Source organism: Chelonia mydas, chromosome 2 (assembly GCF_015237465.2).
Source record: "Chelonia mydas isolate rCheMyd1 chromosome 2, rCheMyd1.pri.v2, whole genome shotgun sequence".
Classification (NCBI taxonomy): domain Eukaryota; kingdom Metazoa; phylum Chordata; order Testudines; family Cheloniidae; genus Chelonia; species Chelonia mydas.
The window spans coordinates 72,254,774-72,270,684 of NC_057850.1; the positions used below are offsets into that span (position 1 = coordinate 72,254,774).

A 15,911-nucleotide genomic window follows, 5' to 3' on the forward strand; every position below is an offset into this window, starting at 1 on the left:
TTCTGTGCTTGCATTGTATGTAGCCTCACACTCAGTCAGAGACAGGTTTAGAATCTATGGCCGCACTTAACTAACAAACCACAAACATCCCCAGAGCCATACTGACATCAAACCATGATGCTTCATTGGTTCATGAACTTAAGATGACATTTTGTCATATTTGTTTTATAAAATACATTTTCATTACACATTGTGCAAGGGCCTAAAGAATTTTTGACAAGCGCATTGTATTGATTGAATTAATAAGTTCATCAATATGTTTTAGTAAATAGAAGTTGACGTTATTAAACAAACAAACAAGACATGTTAATTTCAAGTCCATTCAAAACTTTGAAGGGGGAAGAAAATTCAGTATTTGTCAAATGGAATTGTATTTGTTTACACAGGGTAAAAGTCTGAGAGGCATTTATGGGGGAACCCAGCAGCAAGGGGGAAAGTGCAAGTAGCCTTCCCACTTACATGCCTCATAAAAAGATCCATCTCTATACCTAGTGAGGTACAATCACTGCGAGGGATACACTTTGCTTCTTAACTGGGCCGTGTGCGGTTTGCCCAGTGTAGCTCATGATGATTTACATCAAGCCTGAACAACGTCTGGGCACACATATAGAAACTGAAAACAAACAAACTGACCCAAAAACACATTAATCCCTACCAGTACCCCACCAATGATAGTAAATTCCCTCCCAATTCCTAGCCCAAATCAACTAGCCAGTTGGAACAGATTCATTCATCTTGCACTATTAGGGTTGCCAACTTTCTGATTACAGAAAACCAAACATCCTTGTCCCACCCCTGCCCCTTCCCTGAGGCCCCGCCCCCGCTAACTCCACCTTCCCCTTCATCGCTCGCTAGGGTGACCAGATATCCCGATTTTATAGGGACAGTCCCGATTTTTGGGTCTTTTTCTTATATAGGCTCCTATTACCCCCCACCCCCTGTCCTGATTTTTCACATTTGCTGTCTGGTCACCCTATCGCTCTCTGTCCCCAACCCTCGCTCACTTGCTCATTTTCACCAGGTTGGGGCAGGGCATTGGGGTGGGGCTGGGGGGAGGGCTCCGGGGTGAAATGGGGAAGAAGGGCTTGGGGTGCAGGAGGAGATTCTGGCCTGGGGGATGGAACTGAGGGATTCAGAGTGTGAGAGGGGGCTCCGGGCTAGGGCAGACAGTTGGGGTGTGAGAGGGAGAACGAGCTCTGGGCTGGGTTTCAGGCTCCAGGGTGGGGCCAGAAATGAGGACTTCAGGATGCAGGAGGGGGCTCTGGGCTGGGGCAGGGGATTGGGGTGCAGGGAGGGATAAGGACTTCAGCAGGGGGTGCAGGCTATGGGGTGGGGTTGGGGATGAGGGGTTTGGGGTGCCGGAGGGGGCTCCAGGCTGGGTCCGAGGGGTTCACAGTGCAGGAGGGGGCTCAGAACTGGGGAAGGAGGTTGGGATATGGGAGGGGGTTCTGAGCTGGGTCAGGGGTTGGGGATGTGGGTGTGGGTGAGGGCTCTGGGGTGTGCCTGAGGATGAGGGGTTTGGGGTGCAGGAGGGGGTTCCGGGCTGGGGCCAAAGGGTTTGGAGTGTGGGAAGGGGCTCAGGGCTGGGGCAGGGGGTTAGGGTGCAGACTCAGGGCAGCGCAGACATCAGGCGGCTCCCAGAAGTGGCCGGCATGTCCCTCTGGTTCCTAGGCGCAAGGGCAGCCAGAAAGGGCTTCATATGCTGCCCCTGTCCACAGGTGCCACCCTCACAGCTCCCTCTGGCTGTGATTCCCACCCAATTGGAGCTGCAGAGCTGGTGCTCGGGGCGGTGCCTGCACTGCGGGCAGGTGCAGCGCGCACAGCCCCCCTGGCTGCCCCTGTGCTTAGGAGCCAGAGGGATATGCCAGCTGCTTTCAGGAGCCACTCAGAGCTGCGCAGGGAGCCTTCCAGGCCTGCACCAAATGGACTTTTAACAGCCCGGTCAGTGGTGCTAACCAGAGTCGCCAGGGTCTCTTTTCGACCGGGTGTTCCGGTAGAAAACCAGACACCTGGCAACCCTATGTACTACTCAAAGTTGCCATATTTGCTAGCAAAAGGCTCAGTACAACCAATATGTACATGAGTAACTTTATTCATGTGAGTAATCTCACTGCACTCGTGTCAGCCTCCAATTTGGACTTCTCACTCGAGTAAAGTACTTTGCCATATAAGTGTTTGCAAGATCATTTCCAAAAATCATTAGGAAAAATGATTTTCAAACATCTGAGACAGGAATACAAGCAACTATAAAAATTTCTTGCTATTACTCTTTTTAACACTAAAATTATCCAACTCACAAAGTGACAGATTACTCCAGAGCACAACTTTTATGCTACCTCTACATTTTCCACCACTTGTGCTGTAAAGGCTTTTTCTTTTTTTTAAAAAGAAATAAAATACCAATTTAGACTAATATCCAAAATCATTTACACTAAACTTGCAACTCTGTATATAACCAGCCTCCAAAGAAATCAAACTAAAGTTTTTCTGGTTAGCTGACTCAGCACAGTATATGCAGATCAAAGGTTCTCTCTGATAATATTCCACCCATTTTCATATCCTTTGTACCAATTTACTACAGGTGCTGAACTTGCATTGGATGTATTGATGTAGTATGTTCCTATGTACACTATTTGTAGAACATGATGTATTTTATGTAACTATACAATGGCAGTAGTTGTATTCCCTGATAAAACAATCTTTTTTCAAAATCTTGATTGCATCCAACATAAAAAAAGAAACCACAGCTATTATTAACTGGTGTATTTTTTTTAACACAAGCCATCACCATTTGTTCCTCCTCAACCCCAAATGAAGAGTGTAAACAGCAAATGAAATTAGTAAAAGGGTACAAGAAATATACCTTCTTTGGGGAATACAGCAACTTCTTTGGGGAAAGGAAATAGCCTTGCCCTTCTAAACAAGATTGTTTATGAACCTGAGAAAACATTCCAGACAGAAATTGCTCTACACAAAGATAGAAAATTTATTTATTTTTATCGTTTTACTAATTTCATAGTAAATATGTAGCACAAACCACAGGCTGGCCACAGCATTGCCCTTTGAAATGTGACACTTTCCATGCAACTAATTTTCAAACATTTTAAAGTTGCACTTTTCAAAGGGCGCTAATATGATGAGCCTGTAGTGAGCATTATGTACTACTACATCAGACACCCAGGCCTAGTTGCCAGGCTTCATTCCTTGCAGTAGACAGCACACTGTGTTCATCTTCGGTGAACCTTCTGGTTCACTTAGGAACGCCATGGATGGATTCCAAAGTGAATCTCATCCAACTCAGAGAAGATTGTCATAATTCAAGGCCTTGGTGGCAGGTGTAAGAGGATGAGAAAGTAGGTCTTAAGGCATCTAGAGACCACTGACTGACCTTCAAAGAGTGAGTGCCATTTAACAGTTTAGGGATAAAATCTGAATGACCTTAAATGTGCCAAAGGAAGTTCCTCAAAATTATAGAGATCCATTTATTACAATAAATCTCAGCCTTCCAGCACCAAGAAATGAAATATATAAAAAACTCCACCATAGCAGCAGTTTCTTAAGATCTGCACAAAAACAATCTTTTGTTCTACTGTACTAACACTTCTGAGGCAAAAAGAAAAGGAGTACTTGTGGCACCTTAGAGACTAACAGATTTATTTGAGCATAAGCTTTCGGGAGCTACAGCTCACTTCATCGGATACATGCAGTGGAAAATACAGTGGGGAGATTTTATATACACAGAGAACATCAAACAGTGGGTGTTACCATAGACACTGTAACGAGAGTGATCAGGTAAGGTGAGCTATTACCAGCAGGAGAGGAAAAAAAACCCTACTGCAGTGATAATCAAGGTGGGCCATTTCCAGCAGTTGACAAGAACATGTGAGGAACAGTCAGGGGGGGTGAGGGGGGGAATAAACATGGGGAAATAGTTTTAGTTTGTGTAATGACACATCCACTCCCAGTCTTTATTCAAGCCTAAGGTAATGGTGTCCAGTTTGCAAATTAATTCCAATTCAGCAGTCTCTAATTGGAGTCTGGTTTTGAAGTTTTTTTGTTGAAGAATTGCAACTTTTAGGTCTGTAATCGAGTGACCAGAGAGACTGAAGTGTTCTCCAACTGGTTTTTGAATGTTATAATTCTTGACGTCTGATTTGTGTCCATTTATTCTTTTACGTAGAGACTGTCCAGTTTGACCAATGTACATGGCAGAGGGGCATTGCTGGCACATGATGGCATATATCACATTGGTAGATGTGCAGGTGAACAAGCCTCTGATAGTGTGGCTGATATGATTAGGTCCTATGATGATGTCCCCTGAATAGATATGTGGACACAGTTGGCAACGGGCTTTGCTGCAAGGATAGGTTCCTGGGTTAGTGGTTCTGTTGTATGGTGTGTGGTTGCTGGTGAGTATTTGCTTCAGGTCGGGGAGCTGTCTGTAAGCAAGGACTGGCCTGTCTACCAAGATCTGTGAGAATGATGGGTCGTCCTTCAGGATAGGTTGTAGATCCTTGATGATGCGTTGGAGAGATTTTAGTTGGGGGCTGAAGGTGATGGCTAGTGGCATTCTGTTATTTTCTTTGTTGGGCCTGTCCTGTAGTAGGTGACTTCTGGGTACTCTTCTGGCTCTGTCAATCTGTTTCTTCACTTCCGCAGGTGGGTATTGTAGTTGTAAGAATGCTTGATAGAGATCTTGTAGGTGTTTTGTCTCTGTCTGAGGGGTTGGAGCAAATGTGGTTGTATTGTAGAGCTTGGCCGTAGACAATGGATCGGGTGGTGTGGTCTGGATGAAAGCTGGAGGCATGTAGGTAAGTATAGCGGTCAGTAAGTTTCCGATATAGGGTGGTGTTTATGTGACCATCGCTTATTAGCACTGTAGTGTCCAGAAAGTGGCTCTCTTGTGTGGACTGGTCCAGGCTGAGGTTGATGGTGGGATGGAAATTGTTGAAATCATGATGGAATTCCTCAAGGGCTTCTTTTCCATGGGTCCAGATGATGAAGATGTCATCAATGTAGCGCAAGTAGAGTAGGCAGTTAACTAAGAATAATCTACTCAGGGCCTGTGTTGACATCATTCGTGCACCTAGTGCACAAGTCAGTGAGGCTAGGTCCATCAGTGGCTATTAGCCAGCATGGGCAGGGATGCAAAACCATGCTCTGAAGTGTTTCTAAGCCTCTGTTTGCCAGGGGATGGATCACTTGGCAATAGGGGATGGATCACTTGATTACCTGTTCTGTTCATTCCCTCTGAAGTACCTGGCATTGGCCACTGTTGGAAGACAGGATACTGGGCTAGACAGACCATTGGTATGAGCTAGTATGTCCATTCTTATGTTCTTATTTCAAGTGGAATACAATAAAGTCATGTTAGCCTTAAATTGTATTAAAAACACTGTGGGAGAATATGCCCAAAAGGAAAAGGACAACATTAGAAAGCGAAAAAGAGCAACTATGAAGGTGTTACAAACAATTGGGGGGGGGGGGTTCATAAATATCACCAGACTTTATCTTTAATAATCAGGATTTACGAGAGAATTCCAGTCTCTGTGTTTACACTACACCTCAATCTCTGACAAATTATCTATTAGATTATCCAGAAGACTTATCCTACATGCTGTCAGTGCTAAAGTGCTCTCTGAAAGGATACATGCCTTCTGCACACCAAGAGCCCAGTTATGCAGTGGCTCCCTGTGCACTGTTGTACAGTGAGGAGTGGCGACAGAACAAGGAACTATATGGACCTACCAGTCACTCCTATTGTGATGGAAACACAAGCAGAATGGTACCTATGAAGCTGCAATGACAACCATACAGCAGTTTCACTATCACAAAAGTGACATGAGGGGCTTCCCCTCAGCCCCACTGGAGCTATCCAGTGTACAGACTGGCTGCTTGAGGCTGTGCATTAGAGCCAGGATCTGGGGCATAAGAGTTCATCTCTCTATTATTCCAAGATATCTGTCTGGAGATTCAGAAAGTTAACACTTTTTAAGTTGATTCCAGTGTGGATGATTATCTTCACAACTATAAGGAAGAGATTTTTTCTTTTAAATAAAAGTTAAAATTTTGCGCAAACTGATGAGTAAGCCCTTCCTACAGTGACAACCCAAATATAATACCCAGAAACATAGGCCAACATAAACAGGCTGTCATATGTCCTATTTCTTTGACAATGAAAGCTGTTCTTCTCAACTACAGCACTAAGCCAGTTTTCTTACATATATGAAAAACCTTGGGAACACTTTAGGCGCATCTAAACTCACAAGTAGATGCACTGCTAACAAGACTTTATTTGGAAAGTCTCAAGAAGGCTTTCTGCAAAGGCATTGAAAATGTTTTTGTTTCTTCCATACTTGTAATAAACCTTTTTCCCCTGTAGTTATTAGAGTATTCTTGCAAAACATATGTCCCATGCATTAAAGTAAACAGGGACATGCATCTATAGAATGTCATACGTATGTCAGGTGCATGTATCTCTCCACAATACAACAAACAATAAATAATATTTAACTAACAATTAAGATCATTAAAATGTTCAAATATCTGTTTAAGGCTCCAGAGTTTTGTTATTATGCTTACCCGGAGGTACCAAAATTGCAAGTACTACCACCACTAATCTCAGCATTTTCAGTGCAATATATAAAACCACTACTTGCAACAATACCAACAAACAACCACAAAACACGATTTAAAAAAGGATAATGTATTTAAACTTACCTGAAAAATCTCCTTTCTTTGAGTAATAAGGTCCACGGATCCATTATGTTTGGTTTTCAAGCACAGTTGCCAGTTGATGGCACAACCAGACATGCACATCGTCAGCTTAAGAAGAATGCCCCTCTCTCTAAAGGGCCCATCAGTGGAGACCACTTTCACTACTACTACTACTAAGTAGCAATTATTAATAAACTTCTCATGAAGAAAATTCTTGTAGTAAAAAATGTAAATTTATATTCTTGTCTGATCAGTAAAGATTCTTTGCCAAGCGTGGGTCAAATGTGTTAACTTTCAGTAAGGAAATTTTCAAGAATCTTTTGCTCATGCTGTCATCGTTGCCATAAGGAATGAACCCTAAAGTTCAAAGGAGGTTTGATTTGTATGTCATTGAAATTCTCTGTCTATTCCGTGTTGAAAGAAATGACTCAGAAGACTTCTCAGGCTTTGGATTTCCTGCAGGATTAGCAGATTCTTGAAGAACTAGCAAACAGCTAGCATGTGCCAGAGCTACTTCTGGGGCATCAGAGGACATTGGACTATTTCTTGAAGTATAAGGAAAACTGAATTTACTTTGGGATGAATACTGTAGTTGGGGGTAAGGCCCACATTGCCTGAACAGAATGCACAATACTGATATTCTAATGAGTGAGCAACTAGTGCAAAACAAAATATGTATAGCTCCTGATCTGTGGAGAGAGTACCATCCAGGCTGTCCCGAGAAAGAGCCTTTTGTCCAGATCTTGAAATTTTTTTGTTCTTCGATACATACACAGGATACTTTGCCTTTTAATATAGTAGCTCTAATGTAAAAATTCAGGCCTTCTTGTAGAAATTGTAAGACATGTTTAATTTCTGCTACTATGGGAAGCGCACCATGGTCTTTGCACCCAGTACTTGGATCTTTGTTAGGTTTGATACTATGCTCTGTTTCTTTGCCTTTTCCTAGATACCAACAACACACTAACTATATCATGTGACTATCCCTTTTTCCTCAAATATTTTCTTACAAATTTCAAATTTCCCTTTTTTGTTTTAGGCTCAATAGCAGGGAGGTCTAATAGACCCTGCCTGAAACTATGGAGGCAGAACAAAACTGGTGGGCTCTTCAAGGAAAGGGGCACTCCTTTCTGATGGTCAGTGATATCTGGTTTTGTCCTGAGATGCTTGCAGGCTGAAGACCCATTGTAATGGATCTGCGGAATGTCCAATTTCTAAAGATGTGTGTGTGAGAGAGAAAATTCTTTATTTTATAATATTGGGAGGCTGTCAGATCCCATGGTGAGAAGTTCTCTGACACAAATTAGACAGACAGCTTTTTCAATTAAGAAACATTGCAGAGTTCCTGAGGAAACTACAATCCATTGGTGATCTTCCAGAAAACACCATCCTGGCCACTATGAATGTAGAATCCCTCTACAACAACATTCCACACAAAAATGGACTACAAGCTGTCAGGAACAGTATCCCCGATAATGTCATGGCAAACCTGGTGGCTGAACTTTGGGACTTTGACCTCACCCATAACTATTTCACATTTGGGGACAATGTATACTTTCAAGTCAGCGGCACTGCTATGGGTACCCACATGGCCCCACAATATGCCAACATTTTTATGGCTGACTTAGAATAACGCTTCCTCAGCTCTTGTCCCCTAACACCCCTACTCTACTTACGCTATATTGATGATGACATCATCATCTGGACCCATGGAAAAGAAGCCCTTGAGGAATTCCACCATGATTTCAACAATTTCCATCCCACCATCAACCTCAGCCTGGATCAGTCCACACAAGAGATCCACTTCCTGGACACTACAGTGCTAATAAGCGATGGTCACATAAACACCACCCTATGCTGGAAACCTACTGACCGCTATACTTACCGACATGCCTCCAGCTTTCATCCAGACCACTCCACACGATCCATTGTCTACGGCCAAGCTCTACGATACAACCGCATTTGCTCCAACCCCTCAGACAGAGACAAACACCTATAAGATCTCTATCAAGCATTCTTACAACTACAATACCCACCTGCGGAAGTGAAGAAACAGATTGACAGAGCCAGAAGAATACCCAGAAGTCACCTACTACAGGACAGGCCCAACAAAGAAAGTAACAGAACACCACTAGCCGTTACCTTCAGCCCCAAACTTAAACCTCTCCAACGCATCATCAAGGATCTACAACCTATCCTGAACGACAACCCATCACTCTCACAGATCTTGGGAGACAGGCCAGTCCTTGCTTACAGACAGCCCCCCAACCTGAAGCAAATACTCATCAGCAACCACACATCACACAACAGAACCACTAACCCAGGAACCTATCCTTGCAACAAAGCCGGTTGCCAACTGTGTCCACATATCTATTCAGGGGACACCATCATAGGGCCTAATCACATCAGCCACGCTATCAGAGGCTCGGTCACCTGCACATCTACCAATGTGATATATGCCATCATGTGCCAACAATGCCCCTCTGGCATGTACATTGGCCAAACCAGACAATCTCTACACAAAAGAATAAATAGACACAAATCAGACATCAAGAATTATAACATTCAAAAACCAGTCAGAGAACACTTCAAACTTCCTGGTAACTCAATTTAAAAGTGGCAATTCTTCAACAAAAAAACTTCAAAAACAGACTCCAACAAGAAACTGCAGAATTGGAATTAATTTGCAAACTGGACACCATTAAATTAGGCTTGAATAAAGACTGGGAGAGGATGGGTCATTACACAAAGTAAAAACTATTTCCCCGTGCTAATTTTCCCCCTTACTGTTACTCACACCTTCTTGTCAACTGCTTGAAATGGGCCATCCTGATTATCACTAGAAAAAGTTTTTTTTCTCCTGCTGATAATAGCCCACCTTAATTAATTGGTCTCATTACAGTTGGTATGGCAACAGCTATTTTTTCATTTTCTCTGTGTATATATATCTTCCTACTGTATTTTCCACTGCACACATCCGATGAAGTGGGTTTTAGCCCACAAAAGTTTATGCCCAAATAAATTTGTTAGTCTCTAAGGTGCCACAAGTACTCCTTGTTTTTTTTTTACTGCATATACTGTATCCCTCTTTAGTTTGGAAAAAAAAATCTTTCTTACAGAACACAACTGGTCAGGTCAAGATCTCAGTTTCAAAACCAACTCCCTTAACAATTAAATACTGCTAATCCTGCCAATTAAAGAATCCTTCTACCTGTGAGAAATTGCTTGTGAAGTAGAATAGGAAGCTGACAGGAACTCTGTGCTGAAATGTCAGCTTTTTGGATTCATATTAGTGCTCTCTGTATTTTCAGTTTTCACACAGAAAGTGAAAGATGTCAAATGTGGTCTGCCTCCTGTTCTTTTCAGCCCAGCTAACGTATGACCCTAAACATCAGCAACACACTGAAAATATGCAGAGTAGTTTTCCACACTGGTTCCCAGTTATGCCTGCAACACACAAACCTGACACATCAATATACTATAATTTAAGATACATACAGAGGGGAGGGAAATGCTTTTAACTATACTAAAAATGTCATGACAAAAAATAGTGTAGCAATTGTGTTTCTTGTTTCACCTGGGTTTTCAGTTTGTAAATTTTTTGGACACTGGGGTTAATGGCATATTCTGCATCATAATTGTTTTAGAAACATAAACAATGCAGAGTATGAACCGTCCACAGGATGCTGAGTAACTTCTTTAATTATATTGCACAATTAACTCACACTATTGATTATGTACCCAACATAGCCTACACTTAAGGATGTCTTTCACCTGCTTTTTCTCGCTCAGGCCTGAGTCAAGAGAGAAACTTGCCTTTGAAGAGAGATACTCAAGATCAGCAGTCTTCAAAGGTTCTAAAACATTGTTCACACTGAGAATTTTCAATGATTTCCCCACATATGGCCTAGCTCCAGTGCAGATCCACCAATGGTAGTAGTAGTGACAGTACCAATGCAGACAAGACACGCAGCATTTTAAGCACTGTGTCACACAAACCTCTCCTCTGAGCAATGACAGAATACAGTGTTTAAAATGCCAGTGACCACTTGGAATTCTACCTACAGTAATGCACCCGCCGTTGTAACCAGTTGAGGCTCTGAAATGACAGTGGAAAGAGCAGGACATTTTTCAAGAAATAGCCTGGCGTAGACACAACCTCACTACTAGGGTAACCAGGTGCCCAGTTTTCGACTGGAAAGTCCGGTCGAAAAGGGGACCTGACACTGTCTGGTTGGCTCTACTGCCCCGGCACCCAAAGTCCGGTTACTGTTGGCAGGGGAGGCGGGGAGTATGGTTGCCAACTTTCCACTCACACAAAACCGAATACCTGCCCCGGGCCCCACCCCTCCTCTGAGACCCAGCACCTTTCCTGAGCCCCACCCCCCCACACTCCATCCCCCCTCCCACTGTCCCTCACTCTTCCCACCCTCACTCACTCACTCATTTTCACTGGGCTGGCTCATGGGGTGGGGGTGCAGCTGGGGGTGCGGGTTCTGGGGTGCAAAAGGGTGCTCCAGGCTGGGTTCGGGGGGAGAGCTGGGGTTCAGGGCTGGGGCAGAGGGTTAAGGCATGGGGGGTGTGTGTGCAGGCTCTGGAGTGGGGCTGGGGATGTGGGGTTTGGGGTGCAGAAGGGTGCTTTGGGCTGGGACTGAGGGGTTTGGATGAAGGGAGGGGGATCGGAGCTGGGGTAGGGGGTTTGGGCATGGTGGAGGGGAAGATGAGGGCTCTGGCTGGGGGTGTACTCTCTGGGGTGGGACTGGAGATGAAAGGTTTGGGATGTAGGAGGGTTCTCCGGGCTGGGATCGAGAGGTTCCGAGGGCAGTAGGGGGATCAGGGCTGGGGCGCGGAAGAGGGTTGGGGTGCAGGCTCTGGACCGCCTTTACCTCAGGCAGCTCCCAGAAGCAGCGGCATGTTTCCCTTCTGGCTCTGACGCAGAGGCTTTTCAGCCCAGCTAACGTATGACCCTAAACATCAGCAGCTCCTATTGGCCGTGGTTCCCGGAGGGATGTGGTTCCCAAGTGTCAAGTTTTTAAATATTACCAAGTTGCCAACACTACTCAAATGTAGTATAAGGGAAGGTAGAAAAAGCCTGTCACTGAAACACTCCAGTTCCATGATAAACAAAATACCTTTCTTCTGTATTTTTGGAATAGAAAGCAGTAGTCAGTAAATATAAGATTTTCACTTGCAACCCACAGTAGAATTTTTTGTTTTTAAACGTACTAAATAATTATTTTCAGAACTTTTTATTTCTGGGGAATGTTGCGTCTCTCTTTCGTTAATTACAATAGATGGAAATTCGGAATATCTTCTTCAACTGCAGATGTGAAAAAAAAAACTTGTCGAGAAATTATAACATTTTAGATTCTGCCCCCTGAATAGTGAGGCATTCGTTTTGCATGTTGGAATTGATAGGAATGTTGTTTCAAAGATACAATTATTTTCTTGATATGTACAAGATGAGCCATAGGTCTCTGCACTAACACCACAAACCATGGAATTGTTGACCACTAGGTTATTGTTATGATTTGTTGATAGGCCTTTTGTTTTGTTTTATTTCACTAAGTACCTGTAATTACAATAAGGCATCAGGTCACCCCAAACCCACATAACTGTCAACCAACAAAACACTATATTTCTATATCTGACTAATGTCCCTTTTTGGACTCATTCAATGGTGCTTCTAAATTGCTGGTAAGACTTATTAGTGTAACGACATGAGATTCACGCTTCCCCTAATAGCAGTGCATTGATGCTTTGACAACCCTATTAGCCCTTAAAGGCCATGGAGGTGGAATATTTCCTGCATTACCTAGTCAGTTTGACATCTACTGCAAGAAGGAAATGGAGTTTGCTATTGTACGTAAAAGGGAGGAAGAAAGTAACAGAGGACCTACCACTTATATATATAAAAATCTTTACACAGAGAGAGAGCAAGAAAGCGCTCTCCAAACATTACCAACAAAATGAGCAAGTGAATGGGAAACACATAATTCTGATGTGGTGCATGCAATGATATGAGTACTGTTTCTTTGAAACTGTAACTGAAAGCCAGCCTTGAGTAGGGTGACCATACATCCCGTTTTGCCCGGGACAATCCCGTTTTTAAGCCCTGTCCAGTCCATCCTGACTTTTTTGGAAAAAGTGGGCATTTGTCCTCTTTGCTCTTGCTGACTCGATCAGTTGGCAAGAGCAAACAGGACAAATGCTCACTTCTGTCAAAAAAGTGGGGTGTGGTGCGGAAGAACATGTGGTGGGAGGACAAGCGGTGATGCCAGCTCCACGTAGCGGGAGAGGCAGGGCTCAGGTGAGCAGCAACGCCAGTCCCAGCCTTGCGGGGGGGAAGGACAGGCATAGCGCGGGCGAGCAGCTCAAACCAGCTCCATGCAGGGAGGGGGGGTGCCTTCGGGCTAGCCTTGAACAATGTCCCATTTTCCTTTTTGGGCTTGAGGGGCGGAGAAACATTCTAGAAAAAGCTCTACAGAGTGAGAGAGAGAGACAGAGAGATGAATAACTTCTTCAAGGCAGGGAACAGATCGACCTTTGTGTTTCTACAGCATCTAGCAGAATGGGGTCTCATCCTGATTGGGGCCTCTGGGTATTACCATGATACACTGAAGTAAAATAACAATAAACTTCACTAAACTTGAAATAAACTACATTCAAGTCTGACACAAAAGCAGTAAGCCAACTATGGTCAAAAACAAATGGAAAGCTGTCCCCTAGTATAGTGGTACTGTGCTGTGCTGACATACAGAGGATCCTTTCAGCCACCCCACGTTCAGGCTGAGATCAGAGCTGTGCAAATAACTGATTTTTTGGTTCATTATTAGGTCTAAAAAATTTTTTTAAATCACTTTGGGTCAAACCAAAACCAACATTTTTCACAATTGTTGGTGAACTGAAGTTGGAAAAATTTCATTTCATTTCGATTTTGGGCATTTTTAACATTTTTAAACTTAAAAGGAAATAAAGGACTAGATTCACAAAATGGAGAAAGTGGTAGTGCCACCCCTCTTACGGCCAAAAGCCTGCTGGTTAGGGCATTCACCTGGGAGGGGCAAGACCTGGAATAAATTCTTTGCCCCGGAGAGGGGTAAGTCTATTCTGCAGTGGGTCTCTCTCAATCTCTCCTTTGAAGCTGTTTCACTTTGTATAAATAGAGTCACTAGGCCAGAGATATAGGGAAAAAATGAGAATGACTCAATAGCCTGGTGGTTAGGACACCCTCCTGGAGAGGGAACATCCAGGTTCCAGTCCCTGCTCCAATAAGCGTTTAATTATTTACACAAAGTGGAAAAGCTCCACCAGGAGAGATTGAGAAAGACCTGCCCCACATTAATCTATAACCTGGTGGTTAGATAATCTATAACACTAGCCTGGGAGGGGAGAAACCTGGGTTCGGTCACTGCTCTGCTCCAGAGCAAGGATTCAAACCTGGGTTTCCCTCCTACTAGGTGAATGCCTTAACTATGTAGCTATTGAGTATCAAGGGGGCAACCACCACCACCTCTTCAGCTTGAGCTCCTGGTTTTGGAATGGCACCAAAATCTGCTCATGAACCTATCGTGGAAAATCAAAATATTTCATTTTGATGTCAAAACGAACCATTTTGACATTTCCAATTTTTTTTTTGCCCATTTTGAGCAAACCGACTGATTCACTTAAATCAACAAGAATTCGCTAAATGTTTCAGTCAACCCGAATGTGTTTTTTTAACCAAAAAAACCCCAAAAATTTCAGACAAAAAATTTCCTTCAGCTCTAGCTAAGAGTTCTGTAGAGACAGCATGCTCCCAAGGGAAGGGAGCATCGTAGGTATCTAACAACTCTAAATGGCCCATGGATCAGCACTGACAAGCTCTTGAGAGAACTGTATTCAGCCCCCTTCTGCTGGAAAGAATGGACACAGGGCCTTCGAGGTGAGGAAAGACATTTGGGTCCTTTGAGCCTGGAAGGCTTGGCAGCGATTCAAAAATACTGAATATGCATGATCTTGTTACATTGCTGACTACAGAACAGTGATCACTGCACCACACCTCAGTGATTCTAGCTAGGGGTTGAGCCAAATTGGACCTTCATAATTCCGCCCTCCATCAGAATATTACCCAATCCAAATGGTGGAGAAGTTACAGCTCTGAACCCTGCCGTTCCAGGGTGTTTAAGGTAACCCTTATAGACATTATTCTCCAACAATTTTTAAATGATTTCTTTTATTTTAAAAAAAGATTTATTTTTTGCCATAACCAGAGAACATAGAACATAAAATTAAGTTTAGAAGGAAAAGTGTTGGAAATGTATGTAGGAGTTTACTCCTGCAAGAGCCTGCTTATTAAGGTGAAATTCTTCAGATTCATTAGCTTGTTTTCAAGATTGTTTTTGTCTGAAAAACTATGCAGCCAAACTTAACACTAACTACATTAATAAAACAACTTTATTTTATCTGTAACATCTTTCCTTCAAACTATATCCCCAAATGCTTTAATCAAATAAAACAATGTAAAATAATAGAGAGAGAGAAATTAAGAGGTATAAGCAAGGGAAGACAGATACACTTTGGAATGAGGTGGAGGGTCAATGAGGCAGTGAGATACAGGAAGGTAAACTATTAAGTTGAAGTAAGTTTAAAATGCTGGCAAACTCAAAAAAAGGAGGAGCTTTAAAGCGAAGGCTGAAATTCTGTCCCTAAGTAACTCCACTGGGCTAGGCACATTTTTAACAAGAGTAAGATCAGAAAATATGTGGAGAATCATGCAATGTTTATGAAAAATAAGGGGGGGGTTCACCCTTTATTGAAGATTCCCTCATTTTTGTGGTTTGAAGAAATCCTTAACAATAGTTTAATGTACATTTTTATTATTAAAAAAAAAAACATAACTGCTCCCAGGCCAAGATGCTATATGCCAAGTTCCAGAACAAATAAGATTTTTATGGCCAAGTTTTAATTTCTTAGAAATAAGGGCTTGTAATGAGAATGCTGGAGGAATTGTCCTGCAATTATTTCAATTGTCCTGAAGTACAATAATCACTGATATACCTCATACTGTTGTATACAACTTCACTGAAAAGATGGTAGATATTACTACATACTGCACAGCAATTTAAGGATTTGGGAGTGGACAGTGCAGTGGGGGAGAGAGCAGACGGTAACGAAGTGCAGATTCTGCATTCACATGCCTTTTACAATGGAAG

The 15,911-nt window shown here is 43.0% G+C and overlaps 1 protein-coding gene and 1 long non-coding RNA gene across 9 annotated transcripts in view; one reads left to right on the top strand and one right to left on the bottom strand.

Annotated features, from left to right (window-relative positions):
- SPIDR (scaffold protein involved in DNA repair) overlaps positions 1-15,911 on the bottom strand; it is a 340,350-nt gene that overhangs the window by 134,777 nt on the left and 189,662 nt on the right. The window lies entirely within an intron of this gene.
- Positions 14,765-15,911, top strand: part of LOC119565598 — a 35,093-nt gene continuing 33,946 nt past the window's right edge. The window contains exon 1 of the long non-coding RNA XR_005224338.2: positions 14,765-14,885. This is a non-coding gene — a long non-coding RNA (uncharacterized LOC119565598). The remainder of the gene's footprint in view (positions 14,886-15,911) is intronic.